The sequence below is a fragment of the Corvus hawaiiensis genome, chromosome 2 (genome assembly GCF_020740725.1).
Source record: "Corvus hawaiiensis isolate bCorHaw1 chromosome 2, bCorHaw1.pri.cur, whole genome shotgun sequence".
Lineage (NCBI taxonomy): Eukaryota > Metazoa > Chordata > Aves > Passeriformes > Corvidae > Corvus > Corvus hawaiiensis.
The window spans coordinates 113801396-113806402 of record NC_063214.1 but is presented as its reverse complement, the minus strand read 5'-3'; positions in this window follow the sequence as shown (position 1 = coordinate 113806402).

Sequence of the window (5007 nt, the reverse complement as noted above, 5' to 3'; positions counted from 1 at the left end):
GCTAATATGGTTCCCAGATACCCATTTTTGTGCCACAGTTATATCACTCATTCTGAAAGGTACTGAGAAATATAAATGTTATGTGTTTCAAATTATGTAGAGATGACCACTACCGCTCACTAGAGAAAATGTTACATTTTATCTATGTTTAGGGGTTTGATTTCTGATACCTGCTAAGGTTTTTCCTGACTGTACCAACACTCAAAACATTTGTGTCCTTTAACATTTGTCCAGCTGTAAAGAAGCTGAGATGGCTGCACCTCCCCCTGTGTGCTACATTTGGTACACCAGCAAAAGTTGTGCAGAAAACATATTGGGCATGGGATGGGATAGCACAATTTCAGAGATCACTGGTCAGTGCACCAGGAACATGCAGAGGTCAGCTTTGAGAACTGATTGCGAGCTCAGAACACTGAAAAGTAGCCTGGATCTTTAATAAACACAAACTGTCAAAGCAACAGGTTTATATCAGTTTGAATGATGGCTTTGTTGGGGAATGGAGCCCTCAATGCCGTCTTGGGGCATTGCTGATTTGAGATGAGAAGCATTGCTTCTAAATCACTGAATGCTCATTTCCTCGAGTTCTGATCCATGCTGACTCTTTTAAGTTTATGAGATCACAACCCAGTGTGACCTGGCTGCAGGCCAGCGAGCAGAATAGAGTTCCAGGTCTTCCCAACTGCAAATTGAATTACTCCACTTGACATTAAAGTCAACCCAAAGTCTCACCAGGACAGTGCTGCCTAGGCAGTCCTAGTGTGATGTGTTGACATATGCCTGAAATTTGTGCTTCAAATACTAAATATTTTTGCTTTTGCTATGCAAATACAGTACATGAATGTGAACAATTATGAATGCAAGCAGTATCAGAAGCATTTTAGGATTAGGGTGTTCTGAATTCCTGCTCTTTTACTTGAAAGTGTGTCCTTGTCAATTTGCAGGATTCTTTTGAGACCTCTGAATAATAATTGCAATCTACTTAGAAACATAAGTGCTGCACAGACAGTCCATTCCCTTGGACACCACACTGGTCCATATTTTAATATTCACTATCCAGTGTCCAACTGCAGCTTATGTAGAAATCTTCTACCTTTCTGCCTACAGACATTATTTAATTATATACCACTTAATATTGTGCCTTAGCTCTCCATCTCTGTGACAAGGAATCAACTTTCTACCTCTTTTTTTTTGCTTAGTTTGAGGATTAATTACTAATGTATCTTTGTTCTGAAGATGTAAGACACTCAACTAATTCGAAATGAAACAATTGAGACAATGTCTGTCATTTACATGGCTGCCTAGCAAACAGCATACCACGTGGAGTTTGCGGAGTGCATGTTGTCGGTGACTTTGAAATAAATACTTGCAGCCTGGGATAAAGATGACAGTCAAACCTGATCCTGAGAGTAATCAGAAGGCCACCTGGAACAAACATTATGTGTGTAATTTTCTAATCAGCTAACCCCTTTTCACCTCAGTGCTGGCCACAGTAGAACATCAACTACCAGAAGAACAAAATGCAAAATATGTCAAAAAATAAACAGCTCAAGATTCTGGGTTGTATATCTCTGTGCAGTTAACTACTTTTTCTTTCCAAATCTTCAGAGTACCTATATTTGGCTCTGAGAGTGAGAAGACTGTATGGAGGTTTTTGTCTTAGTTTTAGTTCCTTCTCTAACAACAACAACGGTAATATTATGGTTAGATTATGTCAGAAGCTATTGCTTCACAACAGAGAACAATGTTTCTCAAATGCAGTCTGAGCAGAAAGAAGAAATACTTCACTGAAGTATTATTTTCCAAGCATTCAAGTAATGTTTTCCATTGCCATGTGCTCTGGTTTTAATAGATTACACTTTGAAACAGGATTTTGGTCTTTGTGGTTTTATATAAAATCTAGATATAATTTTTAGCAGATAAAAACTCCACCTAATTTTAGCTTAAGGCAGTCAATCTATTTATCATTCTAAGGAATATTCCTTTCCATAACAGTTTTCCTGGGTGAAAGCTTTGCTGACAGTGAAGAACCCTTTCCTGCACTTCAGGATACTCTCTCTCTCCCACCATTACTTCATGGTGTCATACAGCAAATTCTCTTTCTAAACAGGTACAGGAAGGACAGAAACCTTATGAAACAATACTGCCTCAAGAAGTGAACTGGATATGAACAAGCCACAACATTTCAGTAAGCCCAAATCCAGGAAAATAGAATTGCACAGGTGTCCCCAAGTACTGACACAGGCTCCACCCTGGCTGCTGCTGACTACAGCTCCAGGATACTGAAACTCACCCAGCCAAGGCTCGAAGTCGTGCCAGGTTTTTTCAGCATGTGATAAAGGATGGTACTACACTGAGGGTGAGTCATTTGAGCTATTCCAGTGAAGGAGTCACCTCAGTGAAAACATGGTGAAGAGCCAACCCAAAAACTGCTTCATCTTTCTTGCTCAAGCCTGCAGTGCCTGCTCTAATACTGCTGTTCTGTGGAGAAAGTCATATTTGTCAGCTTTCTTTTGAATGTTGATGGTATTACAGGATTGAATGCTTCTTGTGAGGATTTAGAAGCTTCATTTGGCAGCACTCAAGCAGTTAACAAAGCTTTTTAAAATTAAGTAAAACAAATCCTTACTTTCAATCCTCTGTGAGGATAGTCTAGTTTCCAGAATTCAGGCATGACATAACTGAGATACCATACAGTAACACAGTCATATAAATTCTGTTTAAAAACTCACAATGAGCTTTAACAAGAAAAAAAAAAAATAACATTTTTATATGGCTCTAAGAAATGAAGTGGATAATTAAGTTAAAGAGAGCAAATTAAATTACAATGTTTTCTGTTGTGTGAGTTTTTATGTGGTATATAGCAAGAACCATAGATTTAATTGCACAAATAAGTCCTTAATGAATTCCATACTCTTCTTCTCTGCCTGCAAAAAACAAGCTTTAATAATTTTATTACTTAATATTTTGCTTTTGAATAAATATTTTAATTTTTTTTAAATATTTTACTTTAATTATTTTAATTTTTCAGATTAAGATGGGGGGTTTTTGCAAGTCTGCTTATACTAATCAGCAGAAGAGGATAAAATGTTAAGAATGAGGGTTGAAACCTTTAAAGCAAAGGGTTTGAAATTAAGTGCAGTTTTTGGAGTTCAGACTGATACTCTGCAGAACCTAAAAAGAAAATCATCTATATTTAGTGACTTTAAAAAAGAATTTAAGGGTGTTACTTGCCCATAGAACGAAGCCTAAGGAGACATAAATCCACAAGCTGGACACCAGCTATTCTGTATAAAGCTGTGCCAAACTCAAGGAAAGCCAAATAGGACTGTAGCTCTGGGGTGTGTGTGGTGCAGGCTGCAGGGGAATGCTGGAAAGCAGAATGTGAGATACAAGATGTGTGAGCTCTGCTGTGACCCCAGAGGTCACCTGTGTCTGTGCTCCGTGTGATGACTGAGCCTGTAAAGAGAAATCTTTCTAGCAGAACTCAGTCAGGGACGCCACAAGCAGAGTGACAGCATCACAAAAACAAGGATCTTCACCTATTTAATATTTCTGGTGCTCCTCTAACCCCATCTGAGGAACTCATTGGCTTTGAGCTGAATTACTAATATGCAATTCTGGTAGACTTTTCAGCTTGTGTTGTGCCCTACAACTCAAGGATTTGAATCCCATTCTACCTGGACCAGCTGAAATAATTTATTTTGATGCATTTTGCACAGTTCTTCAGGCTTTCATTTCCAAGTGTAAAAAAAACCTCTTTCTCAAAAAAAAAAAAAAAAAAAAAAGAAAAGAAAAGAAAAAGCAAAACTTTCTATCCATTTCAAAAGATCTTTCTTCGCTCTGCAGCTGGAACAGAACCTGCTATTTGCACTGCTCTATCTTTAGTGGTGTGTCACTTCAATCTCAGAGTTACCCTAGTTTGACAGAAAACAGCAACTGACAACCAAGTTTTTAATTAAATGGGTCAATTCCATTGTACAAAATGCTATCTCCAAACTCATCTATTTTAGACAACTTTTCCAATTTGAGCTTCCTTCCAGGAACTGTGAATGAAGAACTAATTTCTGTTTCAAAGAACCAATTATTCTGTTTGGTACTGAATTATGCTAAAAGGCAGATGGCTATTTTCTCTTAAATTCAAGCAGCATGTCTAGCCAGTGGTGTCTTTCTTGATAGCAAATCTGCAACAAGATAAAACACATCCCAGACAATTTCAATTCACCTTCCAGTGCAGTTAGACTAATGAAAAGTCAAGTTTCAAGCTGGAAATAAATGTCTGTATTTATTTACTTCTGCCATAGTAAATTTTGCCATGCACTGGGATAGTTGACGGGGTATGGGAAGAGCACCAGTCCTCTCATGAAAAGTCAGGTTTACAGGAGCTTCATGGGGGAGCAAAACCTTGAGGATATTCTTTGCCATGAGGCTGAACACTTTGTCCTTTACAGAGGCAGTACTGTATTTAACCCCCAGACTCTGTCTATGTCTCTGAAGACAGAGCATCTGCCACCGTAAAACACAACCACCTTGTCTTCCCTCCTACCAGGGAAGCTCTGTGGGCTCCTCTATGAGCAGCACTCATCCCATCCCTGACCATCTCATGGAAGTGCTTCAGAGGGAAAAGCACAAAATGCAAGTTAAATACACGGGTAAAAGTAGCAAAATTTCTTCTTGTGACCAAAATTTGTTCTGGGAACTCATCCTCTGGAACTAAAGAAAAAGAGTTCATCCCAGGATGAATGTGAGGATTTTCTGTACAGTAAATATGACTAATGCAGCTAAAGGAGGGATGTTTTTCTTACAAGTAGGGAAGTGTATGTCCTGGTATGTCCTGGTATGTCCTGGTCTGTAACCTTCTGAAAATTCTGTATGATTTTGTTTAATTTTGATATAAATCTCAGCAGGAAGAGGTTCAGAGAAAGACTACAACTATGACCACAATAACTGAATTCTTGTCTCATGGGATTAGAGCAAAATAATTTGACTTCATTTTACAAGTCAGAACAA